General features: G+C 41.5%; 2 protein-coding genes across 5 annotated transcripts in view; one reads left to right on the top strand and one right to left on the bottom strand.

Annotated features, from left to right (window-relative positions):
• The window catches only part of LOC124157362, a 385,239-nt gene that overhangs the window by 258,348 nt on the left and 108,661 nt on the right, over window positions 1–18,230 (bottom strand). The window lies entirely within an intron of this gene.
• The window catches only part of LOC124157363 (ion transport peptide-like), a 158,291-nt gene that overhangs the window by 129,551 nt on the left and 10,510 nt on the right, over window positions 1–18,230 (top strand). Inside the window, exon 1 of one of the 3 annotated variants that reach the window (XM_046532030.1) lies at window positions 959–1,622. The exons of 1 other annotated variant lie outside the window; for it this stretch is intronic. The gene's annotated coding sequence lies outside the window, so the exon portion shown is untranslated. Of the gene's footprint in view, window positions 1–958; window positions 1,623–18,230 lie in introns of those variants that run through there. One more of the 3 variants, XM_046532028.1, reaches the window with a different exon arrangement.

Genomic DNA, 18,230 nt, shown 5'->3' with positions numbered 1-18,230 from the left:
GACCAACTCTGAAAGAACCGCACTTACAACGGATGGAGTGGTTAACGTCTCTATTGCAATTTGGGGGGGATAAAATATTAATTTCAACAATGCTGAGAGGAGAACCCGATTCGATGGGAGGACAGATGGTTCTATACCCAGCACCAAGCCGCTCGCAATGACATTAGTTTCGCTGACGTCTGAACAGCAACCATATGGCGCATAATTAAATGAAATTACTCCCCCAATTCCGGGAGAAGAACCTGGTTCTTACGGATGGAAATACTTCTTTATATCCTATACCAAAATGCTACCAATGACACAAGTCCCCTTTGCAACTTTAGGACGAATAGCTAGCTGAAACCATTCCTCCAAATCCGGGGAGGAAACCAATTCTTTGATGGAAGGACAGTTCTCAATGCCCTATACCAACCCGTTCTCTATCGCCCTAAGTCTCGCTGAAGCTATGACAGGTGCAGAAGACTCGTTAGTCGATCAAGTCCGTATGGGTGCTACGAGAGCCTCTCTACGACGAAGTGCCTCTCGATGAAGAGAATTGAAGTGAGCGCGGCGAAGACGGTGAGAGGAGATTGGGGGAGTCGCAGGCTGAGCTGGCGATGACGCAACGAGCTCCGGAGGTTGCGGGGGAGGGGGGCAGACGGAGTGGATATGTAGTAGAGTAGGAGGAGAGGAGGGAGAAAGGGAGAGGAGAGAGAGAGAGAGAGAGAAATAGAAGGGGAGATACGAGGAGTAGTCGTGGAGGGAGGGGAAGAGAAAAAGTCACGGGAGGGGGTGGAGAAAGGGAGGGAGGAAATATGGCGGTGGGGATGGGGAAGTGCAGACGTGAAAACTGAACGGGAGTGAGAGAGACAGAGAGAGAGGCACATGGAGGATGAGGAGGAGTGATGCGAGGAGGGGGATGGAGAGGAGTCGGGAAAGAAACTTTTTTTTTGTTTCCTACCATTGCGGCCCTACCATTGGTCCCGGCTGGCTGGGCGTGTCTATTGCCTTTTTCTCAACAAGACCCGGCGAGGAGTCCACAGTTCGCCACCAGTCCACGAGCGAGTGACTTCAAGCGATCAGTGAGCGAGAGTTGGCTCTACACTCGCGCCGCGGTACGCTCAAGAGAGAGAGAGATCCAATTTGCAGGGAACGCGATCCTTCACAACCCGTGGGAAGGACTAGTAAACACGGCACGTGTGTGGTGGTAGTGCGCGCACAAGTACTGGACCTTACTACTGTCAAGTGTGGACTTCACCGAGCCCCGAGGACAATAATTACCACGGAGAGATTTACGGAAGGTGTTCGACCACGCGGACAATTTACAAAGCCGCCTACAGACAATTTTGCTTAATATTACAGGGGGACGACGAATATTTCTCGTCCCGAAAGTAAGATAAGCTCCAACGGCAGTGTAGTTTTTCCACGTCGTCAGGTCGGTGATTCGGTGGTGTTGCCACCGCTGCCGCCGTTTAAATACAGTGACAAAAAGAAACCAAAAACGTTTTACCCCTGTGCACGCGGTTGAGGAGGCAAGAGAATCGACGGATTCCGTAAGGAGAGAGAATCCTCGCCAGGCGGGAATAAAGACGGGTCTAGCGGCGGGAGGAACCACGCAGCAGCGAGGTCTCCGTTGGCACACGGTGAGTTGAGTGACTCCGGCTGCGAGCCAGGCGAAGCCCGCACTGTTTGATCGCGGAGTGGCATTCCGCTGGCTGCGCGAATCACGCCACTTCTTGTGCCCTCCCCCAAACTTGTGCGACGCGAATTTTTGAGGAGGGGGGGAGTGGTTCCGCCAATGTATCTGAATGCTTTTCCTTTTAATATAAAATTACGCGGCGAAGTTAAGACATCCATTCCACTCTTTCAAATTCTAGGAGGGTTGCATACCATCGAGTCACGACCATATTAGACCATATCACTTCCGCTAAAAGTTTTTCCATCCATCAAGTAAGATAGGAATAATAACGTCTTTATGGCATTTCAGTAGTTTCTCATTAATTTACAAAAGCAAGTAACTGAAATTGAATTTCCTACATATGCCATTCAATATTTATCATAAAATATATCTCTTTTAGAAAAAAATGCTCATTTCAACCTTTCAGCGTATCAATAAGTACTGTAGCTTGAGTGGGTTCCCAAAAGTTGATTTATTTTTCGTTAACTTTCCTTTAAATATAATCTACTGTGATACTTTACTTTTTCGTATAATTTTACTCTAATTACTGCAGTTAAAATTTAACTGCAGTAATTTAACTTTTAATAACGAGTCTGAAAATGCAAGGGAATTTCTATTATGCCTCTCAATTGGAGGAATTACATGCCTAATGTCAGAAACACGTTCTCCGACCAGACTTATCCCAAGGAATGTAAATGTCGAAGATGTAGCTTCCTACTACGTTACGACATGCGGCGACGATGGTAGACAAATGACATTCTTGGCCAGCCCATTTAGCGACAGAAGGAAGAAAACTTTTTCTCAGAATCAATTCTTTATCGCGGAGTAATTCCATTGAGCTAGTGCGTACGTTTCTCCGGGATGTTTGCAAGGCACACAAAGCCGAGTCCTTTGACTTTAACGGTATAACATCCTTGTTGAAACGGAAATAGAAATTAGCCTTTGGCATAGATGCACCGATGAACGCATGCATGCATATAAATACTTATGCATATAAATATATACCGACTTGACACAAATAACTGTGGGCGGAAGAGATGCAGCGTCAACCACGCAAACCCGTCAGAGCAAGCGCACGAGGTCTCTGGCGCGCCATTCTTAACCGCGAAGCATGGCTCACAATTGAGTGCTGTCACCCGCTCAATTCTCATATTCCTCACTGTTATTAGTTGCTCGTCCAAACAAAGAAAAGCGATCGCAAACTTTAGGGAAGACAACACGGTAACCATTCAGCAGATCCACTCAAGCCTATAAAATGTCATTACTAACGGCAATGATTTTTAAAAAATCACTATCCCCTCCAAGCTAAACCATCTATTTATTCACTTATTAAGAAAACTATGCTAAATTATCTATTATTGTGTCTTCTAAATGTTAGGTACTAAATTAACAAGTATATTTTAAGGAAAATAACCGCTTCAACATGTTCTTTATTCCACATCACAGTAAATTATATTACCAGTTTGAAATATTTTCTATTATCTCACTTGGAGAGCAATAGCACAGAAAATTCAATTCAAGGTTTCTTTTATGATTGATTCTTTTGCTTCTTAAAATATGGATATTAATTCAAATATTTTTTGTAACATCAGCTGACTAAAACTAAAATATTTAGGTTAATCCTGAATGGCAGCTCGACATTAAATCATTGTTTTTTTCAGTTTGACATTGCTACAAAGTCTTTTGTTTACTTTAAGCAGAAATATTAACCCCAACAATATCGCAATATATTGAATTAAGATCATCTCCCCAAAAAACTGAAGGAATAATTACATATTGCTCAAAAGTAAAATAATTTACAAGAGACTCTTGTCATTCAAGGATTTTCTCCATCGCAGTAGGATAAATTTAAATAAAAACTTATATCCACTGAAAGCTTGGAGTGATGAACAAAATCACTCTCTTCAAATAATTACGATACACTCTGAGGTTATTTCGAAATGTGTTTCATTGGTGAGAGAAAAACTCGCGACTTTAATCGCACAATAATAACTCTCAGAGCAAAAACAACAGCTATTAAAAATGCCAGTACGGTTATCACTCTCAACTTTCTCTGTACACCTGCATCGTAAACGAACGAGCTGGTGAGTTCTACGGCTGGCATGTTAACTATTTATTTAATCCTGGGCCGAAAAAGATTGCAAAACTAAAGAGCTAAGATTCTCACCTCGTAAGCGTTTCAAAAAGGCGGGAACAAATAATTATTAGGCCGAAGACGAAAATTAAATCTCTTCTGCGAGTATAAAAATAGCATTTTGCACCTGTTGCGTAATATACGCGTAAAAAATAAATACATGATGATGAAGGTGTATCTAAGGAAGTATAAATAATTTCTACGCAAAAGAAACTTCCCCGGGAATTTTCTAAGTTAAAATTTTTAGGCGTATTTACAATTAGATAATTAAACTGATTGAACTTTTTTATTTATCAACCTCTGGTGCGGGTACGTCATGCGTAAATAATATTGGGAGTCTACCTGGAAATGAGTCCGGATGTAATCCTTATCGCGTCTCCAAAGAGCTAGAGGTGTTATCAGTGAAAAAGGTCGTTTGATGGCCTTTTAAGGACGTGGATCAATCTGCTCTTGAAACGAGGCGTTGAACGTATTCGATTATTTACAGACGATGATTCAATTTACTTACTATGACGTATATTCTCATTTTTTCGGATGACAAAGTTGCTATCACCACAGTTTTTCCTTTGATGTTATCTCTGATTATCTCACAATTCCCCACTTGAAAAACGTCACAAATCCACAAGATCAAGAAAATGCATATCTTTTGACAGACGATAGAAAATTAGCAACTTTAATCATAAAATATTCCGTATTGGGAAAAAATGCACAATGTAAAAGCACTTGTAAATGATAATAATAAGTCTTGAATATCTATATTCGTTGCAGTAGATAGCAGATAAGAATAAATTTAATCTGTTGACCAGATTCATAGGTTGTTTTGTTGCCAATTATAATATGAAAGTAACTTACCACCGCCAATTTTTAGTCAGAAGCAGAAAATTACATATTTTTAATTCATTTCCGAATGAAATTATTGGCGTTGAAAAAAATAACATCTGCTCAAGGAAATAACAAGCAAAGCGGAATCAAAAACTGTTGGGTTGATAACGATGGTTAAATTTTGAAAATGAAATTCAATGACTATGGGAAACGCACTGGAAAATATAAAAAGTACGTGACGCAACAATCATTAACTGTATCTTCTGACGAATCGCGTCCCAATTCCAAACGTAAACAATTTGACACGCGGGGCGAGGAAAGGCGCGGCGCGGCGGTTCGTGAAGCGCCACGACAAAACAGGTCCTTGGCACGGTGATTATATTGGCATCCGGAAAAGATCTCGAGCAGTCCGGTTGTCAAATTAATGCGATTTGTGGAGCGGTGGGAGTCTGCGGAGGTCGCATTCTGCGGGAACGGAGGGTCGGAAAGGGAAGACGATGCGACTGACGAATTGCGCGGCGTGGATGGGGGGAACGGAGCGACACAAGATCGTCGCAAGGCGAGAGCGGCAATGCTCTTTGTTTGAACGCACCGCGATCCTTCGCTTTTGTAACTAACACTACGAGTATGCGTGGAGCAACCACAAGGCTATCTCCCGAGCCTATATAAACTTCCTCTCTAGACTTCAAAAGGGATGCCGCAATAATCTACGGTACGGGACAGACGCGCAAATTTGAATGGTCAAAATCGAGAAATTGATAAGTAGATCTGAGTATATGACTAATCATTCCTGACACAGTCCTCCGTTTTCATCAGTAATCATAAAAGACAGACTTACTTCCGAAAATACAACCATCGTCACTCCAAATATTTTTAGTTTCTTTACGATGACACAGTATAAATAAATCCAACATAATTTATGAGACGAATTATCATTCTGTTTCAAACAAAAAAGAATCAGAGTCAAGGATTACATAGCTACCTTAGGAAGAAGTCAATCAAAAAAGTCAAGTATAGCCTTGATTTTTAACGCCATAAATGTAAACAAGCATGTTTTCCACGCAGTTGACTGTCCGTATCTCTCCAGCTATCGACCAATCTATTAAAAAATTAACAACCCGGATAATGAATGAAATTTAATTTAAAAATTTTTCTACGTAAGAAGTTCCTCGGCCAATACCACGTCACATCCGGTCCCGTTGGTATATTTTATCACAGCACAAAAAAGGGGTTACGAGTCATTGGAAAATAGAAATACCACGGTTAAGAAAAACAAAATATCTATCTTCTCAAAAATTGGGGTCCCTAATCACAAAAAAACACTGGAAGACCCAGTCCTAATTCTAGAGCAGTCGAGGAACAAAAAAAACAGGATAGTGACTGAAATGTTATTCTAAATACTTACCTTTCCGTCTTCTATAGTTAATGTAACAATTATTTAGGAGGTAATAAATGTTAAATTGGTTGAGAGATTCAATAAAATTTTCCGATTTTTCATTCCTTCTTTCTTGAAAATAACAGTCGAAAGACAAAATTTCGCGAGACACGGATGGATGGGTTTTATTGAGAGAGGAGCTTCTACATTACCGCATACATGGATGAACTGTGAAATTCTACCTTCGAGAATGAAAAACGCTATAAATTTTACAAATGGCAGTAGAAAATTACGTGAAGGAAAAGATATATAATAAAATAACATGAATAATTAATAAAAAGAAAATCGATTGAATACAGGATGACAACACAATGTTCCCTCAATTGGAACATTCGATGTGCTCTTTATGGACGAAAGGTTCATGGCAGGAGTTCAACTTGAAATTATTAACCACCGTATGAGGTTCATCAGATGTAGAGTTAATAGTTAAGTGGGTGATTAGGGAACTCTTCAGTGCTTATTTCCCTGATAGACAGGACTGAAATAACTTCATCCATCTTACAGACTTACTACCTCGTGGCTTCCTCCCTCCCCTTTCTGTCCATTCTAAATTAACCTCCGGGATATTATCTTGCTCAAAGGGGTAAAGTATTTCCTTTCCTAAACAGAGTTAGGTACAGAAATTTGGCAAAGAAACAAATGAGATTAACTAGATATTATTTAAAAGTGCATTTAATTTTCCATTTGATGTCAACACAGAAGAAAGACTCACCAGTATCCTTTGGCCACCAAGTTTTTGTACGTCCCTTCTATCAATTCCTAATCCTAATTCTGTTTAAGAAAAAAAAATCACTTGTACCCCTTGGCTTCTCACCCCATCATATTCAAACGAGGTTTCCTGGAAAAGAAGTTTATTCTGTAGCTTCTGATACGAGCGTCATTAAGAAGAAGAAGGAAGAGGTGAATGGGATGGCAGTTTGCATATAGTAAAGTGGAGGAGGGACTAGGTGAGTGGGAGAGGGATGGTAGGTAGGTACATGGGCGGGGATTCGTGAGTCGACGGGGGAGGAAATGGGAGTGAGTGGGAGAGATGAGCTAGTCCCTCTCTCTCTCCGTGGGGGGCGGGGGTGTTCATGCCGATGCACTTGAGGAGACACGCCCGTGACGGAGAGAGGTGTGGCAACCTCGCAAAATATCACGCCACCACCACCACAACCTGCGTGAGAGACGCGAATAGCAGGACAGCGAGACGGAGCAGCACAATGCCATATTGTCAAACAGATTGGGAAGATGATGTCTAAAATTATATCTACTACGAAATAAAATTCCAATTCATAAGAAGGCCACGACGTCTACATGACATGGCACCTTACCTACCTACCAAATACCTAACGTAGGGACTTCACATGATATTGATGACGTGATATTGAAGTAACGTCTTTCTACAGGCTGTAAAGGGTGAAGAGAAAATTTTAGGCAGCAAAATCATTTTAAAAAACATTTTTACTGCCCATAATTATTTTTGATTTGATTGATAAAGTCAATTAATCCCTTTGCATTAACATGCTGTTCTACAATATCTCGCACGATACAAATGAATTTAACCGTTTCATAGATTCAGGAACAACCTCAAATGGGCCAATTTTGCTGGTGCGAACACATGTACTTCACTCTGTCACGGATCACAGATAATATATCGATAGCAAATACGCGACAATACCAGGTGCGGAAAGCCCGTAGAATACTCTTCTTTAACATTTCTAAAACGGTATTGGAGGACATGCCCAGGCGAATCTCCGCGGAGACTGGGCTGTCCCAGGTGTGGCAATTTCTAAGTGTGTTTCACAATGGGTCCCTTTGTCTCGTGGGTCTTTATCCTTTGTTTTGCAAAGGCAAAAAAATAAATAACTAGAAACAGACGGGCGGGCAGGACGGAAGAAGAAATAGCGGAGGAGGTCGATGGAAAATATAGAACATCGCCTGTATTCGTCATGCTTAATCCGTGGATTATTACAGTTGCGGGTGAAATCTACCCAATTAGCCGGTTAATATATCAACAGATTTTTTTAGGGACAAAATTATGATAAGGATATTTGGTGTAAATCTGATTGTAATGGTACAAGTTGCCATTTCCATTCAAAACATTTCACAGAGTAATTTTGTACGAGCACTTCATCGAATGTAACGTAAATGAAGAAATTTTAACCTAAGAAATCACTCTTTCCATTCAATACAGGTATGAAATGAACTATGTAAACATTGAGCGTCTTAGTTCATTATTAATTTCCATTCTTTGGGGCGATCTCCATTTAAAACGTAGCACAGAGATATATATTAACTTGAGCCTGACCCCAATATTACATAATCTCTGGAAATAACCATGCTGACCCAACTTCAAAACTAATCACAACTGGAAACAAACAGAAATTCAAGCTACACTGATAAATTTAAAGCTTGTTACGCAAACAACATAACGAAGTTCTTTATTTCTTTCAAACCACCATAAATAAAAATTAATTTTTTATGCTCTAGGAACGCACGAGCATGAAATCTCAAGAAAATAATCCGTCTTGCATCAACCAATTGCCCATTCTCGCCGCGTATCCATTACACATGAACAAATAAACAACCACATCCGCTGGTAAACACTCACAAAATCCACGACAACACGCTTCGGCATGCAAGGGATCGACCATGAATACGACATAAGAGGATCCTTAAGTCGGCCACTAAATGTGTTGTCACTCTCCGCGCATTTAAATGGGTTTACAGAAGTCACCACCGACGGACAAATTGATCCGAGTTTAATTTGGAAATTAGGTATCATTAAGGGTTTCACCGAAATTTATGATGACGTGATCTATCAAATTCATAACATATCGATGTAATTAATAACAATCCTCGCAATTACAAACCTTACAGGTAATGAAAAATATTGGAAAAAAGTGGATCGCATTGCACTCATCACCGCGCCGCGGGCATTTTTGGAAACCGATTAAAATGAGACTGAAGAGGCAACAGAATTCAACCGGGTATTGGATTGAATTGGGCCTCCTCTATGCAGTCCCCTTGGGATCGACCAAAGCTTCCTCTTTTTTTTCATTTCGAATTTCGACTTTAAGAGGCGGGAATCCGTGCATACTTCACCACCGAGCCACTCCCATCCCCAACACTTTCGTCATCCCACGTCGTCTCCTCTTAAAAATACCACGTAGCACACTCATCCTCGTCGCTCCTTCCAGTTTTCCCTCTCGCACATCTAGCGGACGAATATCGTTTTTCACGCCGACATAAACGAAAAATAACTCATAGCGTGATGAGAGAAGCTATAAAAACAATTTCAACAGAGCAGAGGACGATTGGTAAAAAGGAAAAAGGTTCCTAAAGCCCAATGGGGTCACCAGTAGAAATTAGAATGGGGTGGGTAAGCCAACGGGAGAGAGGAATAACACCTCGTACGAAAATAGAAATGATGGTATAGAATGTAACTTTCTGGATGGAATTGTAAATATATAAATGGGAAAAGTCAACTCATAGCTAGAAATTTTCAGACTGTTTCATTGTGTGATATGGTAGATTTCATGGTTTAGCATGAAAAAACAGCACTATAGTCAAAACTTGGGCCAGTAAATGAAATGAAAGCCTTTAGAATTTTACGAAATTGAATTGTTTTCATTACTCGTCAAAAGTAAGTTAATTATGAATAACTGGAGGTTGAACATTCGGGAGTGTCTCTACTAGTTTAGAAAGATTTCATGCGAGGTCACACGGTTGGGCAACACCATTAGTTGAGAAAGGCTCGTCTTTCCCAAATTTTAGCCTGCAGCAGGGAACACAACAATGTCTAAAGAATGCACTAAATACTGTCGGGCTTTATGAATGGTAAAAGGCATGGACCTTTTGTTATTTATGGAACATTTCACTCATTGGTCTGGGTCACGATAGGCCGAGTTGCGCCTAGATAAGTTGCAGTGAACTGGGCTTTAAGGGAGGGAAAAGAGGGTCGATATACCCCCCAACCTCCGCACACCAGCCTTAACCATTCCCGCAAGTAGCATTCACTTTCTCATTCTTGCCGCGTCTTAGATCAATCCCAGACTCACGACACATACAAGGGCGGCCTGGCCGCGCCGCCCGCCCGGTTCTCCCACTCTCCACTCCACGCACACACGAACTCAACACGCTAGCTCACTCCGGCAGTAGCAGCAGAGCTACCCAGACAGCCTGGCTCCTGAGCGATCCAACAGGAAGTTGACACGTACGCTCGCCTCTCTCTCTCTCTCTCTCTTTCTCTCCCATTCTTTCTCCCGTTTTCCCCTCTTGTTCCACACACACGACGAGGATTGCCATGATAAGATCTCTCAACCGCCCTTCACGCTTGATTTCTCTCTTTCCGTCCGTTTTCTTTTTTTTTTACGCGCCGCGGTACTTTTTCTCTCTCCAAGTCCTCCTTTCTATGGCATCATCCCCGTTCCTGAACTTGATCAAACTAGGGAGCCAAGAGAAAGAGGACTTGCTAGCCACACCTTCGTTTCCTCAGCATAAAGCGGAAAATGCTAGATCTGATATTCGAGAAGGATGCCAAGACGCACTAGAGAATACAAATAAAAGATTAATAACGGAATGACGGATGGGTGAAGAGAAACTCGATATTGGCAATGGTCAATGACCGAGAGTCCAATGTTGAATGCAAATGCAGAGGACTTGTTACTTCCTTGATGACTCCGGCACAAGGGCCTATTGAGGATCGGAATTGCACAGAAATACCTCCGCCGTGAGCAGGATTTGAACCTGAGTACAGGGAATTCCAAGCTCCTGCTTACTTGTGCTTTCTATTAAATTACAACATTAAAGACTTTGAGTTACACAGTTTAAAGGATCAATTGAATCTCGTCATGGCATATGAATTTATGTCTAGGTAAACGTTATTTATAATAATAAATCGCAAGGAACACAAAATATACACTCTTAGGAATATGCGTCAGCATTTCATAGGCGAAAATCGAATATTTCAGGCGTTTGACATTCTTCTGGAGAGGGTCCAAATGAATGGATTAACGAAACTTCGCTAACATAAGGAAACTAAGGTTACCATTGATTGACGCGCTCAGATAAGAGGGGATTCTTGGTATCCAGTCGTTAATGAGGACAATTAGATTCGTCTCCGTCACATTTACACCGACTTAACCGCTTTCCAACTGCTTGAAGAATACGCTAAGTAGTTCGAAGAGCGCAGTAGAAGAACTATTCAGTGAGCCTTCGTAAAAAGGATACGATACACAAAGCTCGGGGATAGTCCAAAGACGATGTAAGTGACGAATGGTCCCCGCACCTTGCATATGGCCCACAAATGATGAAATGCAACAAAAAATATTAGGTAACAATCAAAAAGAGAATACCTTCAGTGAATCAGGAGAAAATAATTATAATGCGGTTTTCGGATAGAAAGATTATAATTATTCTTTTAAAATATAATATTTTAAGGATAGATTCGCATGATAGGAGAAGTTTAAACACACAAAATTTACGATTACCTGATTTACTGAGAGAGCGATCAAAACGAAAGACGATCTAGCATATTTATAGCAAAATTTAGGAGCATTAATGATAATGTCCGCCCGAGAAATTACCGTATTAACTGTATCAAATCGCATAAGTAATAGGGTAAGTTTCCGTTACAAATACATCAGGTATTGAGAATGACGGGTCACGTTTACCCCACTAATTATGCCGAAATATAACAGTACTTGGTTCAAGGAGTTACCATGACCAGCACGACAACAAAGGCAACTCGGTTAAGATCCGTGTCGGTTATTAGAAGACACCTGACCTATTTCACTCATCTGAAGGCTCAAAGGTTATCCTACGATGGACATGACACGCATGGAAGCCTCATGAATGCAGGGTAATTATTTCGCGTCCACCGACGACTTTCCAGCTATTTTAGAAAACCATAAAAAACGAGGAGCTGGGAGGCAGTCGCGGTGGCTTACCAGAGGGGGAAAGATTGCGTTAAACGGTTATGGAGGTAGATGAGAGCACGTCGGGAGTGAGGAGGAGATGGGGGAGGTCGCGGTCAGGTGCGACCTTCCGACGCGATAGCTTGACCGCACACATGTCTTCCCCACCGCATGGCCGGCTGGGGTTCTTTTTCGCGTCTGCTGCATCCCTCACACTCCCGCACCGCGACCCTCTCCGTCCGCCATTTTCCCCACACCCCTTCCACCCCCAGCGAATCTCTCAGTCTCCCGACGGAGCTTCGCACCTCGGGGTGTCGGGTGACTTCCCTACGTCAAACCCCCCACGGCGCCCCCCTCGGCGATTCCCCTTACTACATACTCTGACTGACCTCACTTATCATTCGCAGTCTCTCATTCCGTCTACTTTAAGATGGCGCATCACACCCACTCAACCGGTCTGATTTTCTGACGTGTTACTAGCTTATATCTTAACAATAATACTCATTAAATGAGACAATAGCACTATATTCACACAAAATTTATTCTCGCATTTTATGCGTTTCATTGTCACCACAAAATTCTCAAACATACGCGAATCGCGTCGAGCGGAAAGAAATTTTGTGGAAATGTTTTATATTGTCTACTTCAATCAGAATTAATAATTTCCACCACATCGTGCAATGTAGCAAGCAAGATTAACACTTTAAGTATACCAACAGTAGCCACTCCATTATGGAGTAACCCCCAACGAACAAATTTAGACAGAGGGAATTGACTCTTCGGTGGCTTAACTGGCTAAAGTACTCGACCGAAAATCGGAGGATTTGGGTTCGCATCCCGGTCAAGGCGAATGATTTTTTTCTGTGGAATTTCTGCACAAAAATTAACACTATCGTCTTTAAAGCTTCAGCGTATACAGAGAAAACTCTCGTCTATTCTCACCAGAATACCCAAAATAAAATTATTCCTCGGAATATTCTCTGAACAAAATATGATTTGGGATATGGATAAAAATTGAAAATATCCTGTAAACCCTGAAAACTTCAAGAATATGCCTCAAATTAAAAAAGTAATTTGTCAAAAATATTCAGTTCAGGCAATCGAAAGGCGAATGTCTCTCCTACATCGCAAATATGACTCCGTTCATTGTCAAAAACTCTTCACCCTTTTGTTGTCTTCTATTGCCAATCAGGGCGACAGAGAACAAACTGTAAGCCGCGTCAGTACTCTCGAGCACCCATATTTTTGAAGAGTCGGTCACGTTGTGAAGTCCATGGCCCACATCCCTTCTTCCTACGGGGTTTAATGGACTTTTTACGGTGCATTCCCCTTCTTGTACAGATGACACAGCGAGATTTTCCTCGACTGAAGGGATGCGTCCGAGTGACCGAGCGATGAAATGGAAGAATGAGGCATGCATCGTCTTCCCGCACCGAAGCGCTTTCGAATTCCTCGACAGCCAAGGGTGTAGAGGCAAACCACCTTAAGATGCACGTTAAAGTAGTTATCAGTTATCTGCCCCTAACATGGCTCTGACATAATTTTTGTCGTGCTTTTATTATATTTATTAGGCACAAGTCCAAATTAATACGAGGAGATGATTAATTTTTAATGCAGCATATCCAAATTGATGACCACTTGTAACCATTTTCTGTGTTCTTTGGCGAAAATAAGACCGGATTCTGAGATAAACACTGTCGGAGATGGAGACAAAAGAGGTAGTAACGAGTTCCCAGAACTTTAAAACAAGAGAGTAAGTTATTTCACGTGTCACTAGAATAATTAGAGAATGGGTAAGTTGCGCGTTATATTTTTGATACAGGAGCATCGTAAAAATTCTATTTTGAAAAAGAAAGACAAAGGTAGTCAATATTTCGACAGGTGCTCCCGAAACGACACAATTCGTATCGGGTTTTTCATTTATTTTTATTTTTTTTAAAGAAGCACGCTCGATCCAAATGGTCTTCGAAAGAAAACAAAATCAAGCGGCTTGGACGAGACCCAAATTGAAGCGCGCGACTTCGAAAACCACCATCACCACCGCGTGTCTGTCAACGCGACCAGAAATCGAATCGCAAAGGGTCCCAAAAGAAACAAAAACCGGAAAGGGCTTCGAGCAGTTGGCGGAGGGAGGCGCAGAAGAGGATGAGCGGGGAGGTTGAACATCTGGTGGATCTCGATAGAATCCTCAAGCAGGCACAGCGGGGAAAACTCCTATATGGATTCTCAATCTCGATTGTGTTGAAAAATTGATAGCTTTATTCACCGAGTCGGACATCTACGGCCTGCATTAATCTTGGTCACTGAGAGCCGCTCCTTATCTCTTTCCTTCCAATCTTCTACGCCCCTCATTCGGTCACTCCTGCCAAGCGAAATGCTTTCGGACGCTTAACTACAGCTAGGCACCGCTACTGGAAGATTCCAACGTACCTATGACGACGAAACCATTGTATGCCATAAAAAATTGACAAATCAGCTCCTTGGAAAAATGGATTATTACGTTTTAGAAACAACATCTCACTTCGATTAACGGTTTAAAACAGGAATTAAAATAGTAAGCACGGGACTTTCCGGCACTCGCCGAAATAACACTATATGTAATTTATTTTCCGCTTCCCGTGACAGATTGAGACATCACTGAGCGAAAGGATAACCTTCAATAGCCAAATGAATTTTTTAGTTGCAGAGTCAAGGGATAAATAGGCAAAAACAGCAAAGGAAGGATATACTGTAACTTTTACAAGCTAATAAAATTAATATAAAATTAAAATTAATCGTGGCACCTTATGCCTCACCATGTTTCAATATGTATTCATAAATATTTTCAAGAAATTCTGAAAATAGTTTGTACATTACAAAAACTTAGGGGGATGAATGTGCATGCAGAAAAGAAATACGTAAGAGACGCCGAGAATAGTGCCGTATCATAAGCTCGATGACACCTGTTGCATTTATCCCCATAGCGGAAAGGACGATGCCGTCACAAGAGAGCTGTGCCCATACCTTATTAAAACAAGAGTTAGATTTTTTGCGAAGAATCCAACCGAAATTCCATTCCCAGGAATGTAAACTCCTATTCAGCGTATACCGACTCCGGAACGAAATGACATTTATGTATGTATTTCATAAATTATTCCAAGAAAACTTTTCAATACTTTAAACTTCAGACGCAGCCTAAGAATTCGGGACATATTAAACATTAATGGATTATACCACGGAGAAAATATACTGCATAGTATTTGATTCAATAGGTCCCAAAACCTAGAAAGGAACTTTTCTAGGTCGACACTAAAGAAGAAGAGAAATATGCCATTCCTAACGCAATACTACAATTATTATCTTAAAAGGGTAGATTATATTCATGTATGGGTATCAATACACTCATTAATCGGCGTATAACTAGGTAAGACCAGCGAATAAGATTATTCTGACTCAGACTTTCCACGGATGGAATTAACAAGATTAACCTAGTTGCATTAATTCGGTATCTAGTCTACTCTTTCGCCATTTTCTTGAATTTAACCTTGAATGCATTTTAGGGGAGCAAAGGGACGAAAAGTGCATTCAACCTTCCCCGCAGAAGGGAAGAAAAAATGCTATTGTTCTCCTGCTTGGGGGATGCCTAATTGCACCTTTCCCACACTCCACTATTCGCCGGAAAAGGGCCTTGGCACTTTAGCGGTGACGGAGAAGGATGGGGAAGCGACAGAAACGGAGGAAAACAGCTCCGGCTCAACGAGGAGAGAGAGAGGAAGGGAGGGATTAGGTGCAACGAGACAGAGAGAGATAAGTTGCCAGGGCTCCTCCTCTCCCCCACACACCCTTCCACTTAAAAAACACATTCACACACGCGAGCATCTTCAAGAGTTCAAACAACTCCGCGGGCACACACACCCCCAATCCAGAGCGTAACCTCCCAAGGCCCTCCTCCCAAGCCGACTCACACCCTGAAGGCAAGTATATAAACAGAGCGCTAACGGTGGAGGCGTAGTATCCTAAAGCTAAGGCCAGCATGGGGACCACGTGACTTCGGAATGATGCCGAGAATACCATGAAAACTGGTTTAAGAACGCAAAATTAAATCTTGAAAATAATTTTAACAAGAACCTTGGAACCTTTCTTTCTTCGAGTCTTTAAAATTTGATGGGAATCAAATTTCCGCTCCGATAATGATGGCATATAAAACGTATATAATAATTGGAAGTTCGCATTTCCGTCCAAGATTCCAAAACCGTTGCAGCGGTTATCGAGAAAGTTGACTCTTATGCATGTATTTATTCCTGGAGAAGGTTTTTGTACGATCTGTTTATTTTGTAACTCGCCCTAATCGAAATATAACAAAGAAGGACCATCGAAGAAGATTATTCTCACCTCGACCTTCCAAAGGTGGAATTAATAGGATCAAGTTGCACTAATTCGGTATCGAGTCTACTCTCTCGCCATTCCAATGCCTTGAATTCTAACCTTGAATGAATACTAGGGGAGCAAAGGAGAGAAAAGTGCATTCAACCTTCCTTCACTACCAGACCTTCACACTAAAAAGCGGATAATATTCCTTGAAAATTGCTTAAATTTACGTTAACCAATATTATTACCAGTTTCTGTATTCAGCAACGAATCCTTTCTCAATTTTATCAACACCGTTGAGATCATTAGGAGTTCCTGCTAGTTTTCCAGTCATGGATAGGTGGTAGGGTAGGGCAAGTGGTGTAACAGGAGTCAAGAGATTTTTTTAAATATCTTGGCCGCATGCGCAGAAGCCAAAAATCGCTCTGAGATCACCTTACAAAGCACGCCCCTTCCCACCAAAGTTTCTTACTTTTTAATGTTTTCCTTCCCGGCTCCAGATGTGTCACATGGCAGAGAGAGAGCGCGCGCGTGTGGAGGGAGCAGGACTCGGTAGTAAATGGGGTTGTGACGGCTCTCCGAGGACGGATGCTTTAAACGGCGTAGAAGTTTTAAAGAGGCCGCGGGAAGAGGATGAGGGAAAGACGATTGTGGAAATGCAGAAGGGGAGGAGGAGAGAAAGAGAGTGGGGACGACTCTCGCGAGAGAGAGAGAGAGAAAAGAGAGGAGTAAGGGGAGGAAGGCCGCGTGTAGTCAAGAAGTCTCCCAGAGTGAAATGACACACCGATGGGATTATCCAAACAAGAATCGTGAGCGTGGAAGGGGAAAACGCTCGCATGGGGACACGGCTGCCGCTTTTTTGGACGCCCAGGGTGAGAAGCTTGGCGACTCGGAGGAGGGAGACGAGAAAGAAGTGGTGGAAGTGGGAACGGGGAAGGAAACATCATGATTTTCAAAGAGGAGTAAATTTATAATTCCCGGCCACCAGGGAGGTCACATTTTACGCAGTCCGGAGTCAAAGGAAGAAAATTGGGCGGAAAAACAACGTAAAGGCTTTCCATTGTTTCCCCGATTGGAAATAGCCGGACGCCGCCAAAGTCGAGAGGATAGAAGTTAAAATAGACCAATAATGAGGCTCAAAGGTTAGGACCCAGGACCAGCTTTGGCTTCCAGACTTATACATTCTTATCATAATCGCAGCTAAAGCTATCAATAGCCTCATAATATGCTTGCGTCTAAGTGATAAATGAAACGTCATCCAATATTAATAACAAATGATTGCATGTGAAAAGGAAACACAGTGAAATTGGTTGCTAAAACTTATTCCAGAGCATGTTCGTTTTCCTGAAGAAAGATACTAAATACCCGAAGGAACGACGACAGTGATTACGCCTACAGCACACTTGCTACCAGTCACATAGCAGTTCTAGATTGAAAAAAAAAGTTTACGTAAAAACTATAAGTATAATTTTAAATATTAACTTATAAAAGTTACGATAATTTATTTTATGCATTTATGTACTTCAAGCTTTTACCACATCTAAACCACATGGTAATGAGATAATTAACCAAAAATAACTCCATAAAATCATCCCTATCACTCATAAAATATATAACCGATAATTAACATAATTATTCAGGGACGCAATACACGGTAAAAATTTTATCTCGCCGAAATTAAATACCTGTATTAGACGGTAATTTAATCAAACTCCGATGTAAAAAAGAACAATCACGTAATGACTCACGACTGACAAATTGTAAACTTTGAAATAAAATCTCATGAATTTGGGAACTTTCCGTAAGTGGACGATTCACAGGTCATTTACACCTCGTCGCTTGGAACTTGGAAAGGAATCAAAGGAAAATTCTGAGAACGCGGGAAAAAATGTGCAAAACACTGTCGCTTGAAAACAAACGTAAAAGCGTTCGTAA

This window comes from Ischnura elegans, chromosome 4, assembly GCF_921293095.1.
Source record: "Ischnura elegans chromosome 4, ioIscEleg1.1, whole genome shotgun sequence".
NCBI classification, from domain to species: domain Eukaryota; kingdom Metazoa; phylum Arthropoda; class Insecta; order Odonata; family Coenagrionidae; genus Ischnura; species Ischnura elegans.
Note: the sequence above shows the minus strand (reverse complement) of the source record. Positions and strands in the feature narration are given on the sequence as shown.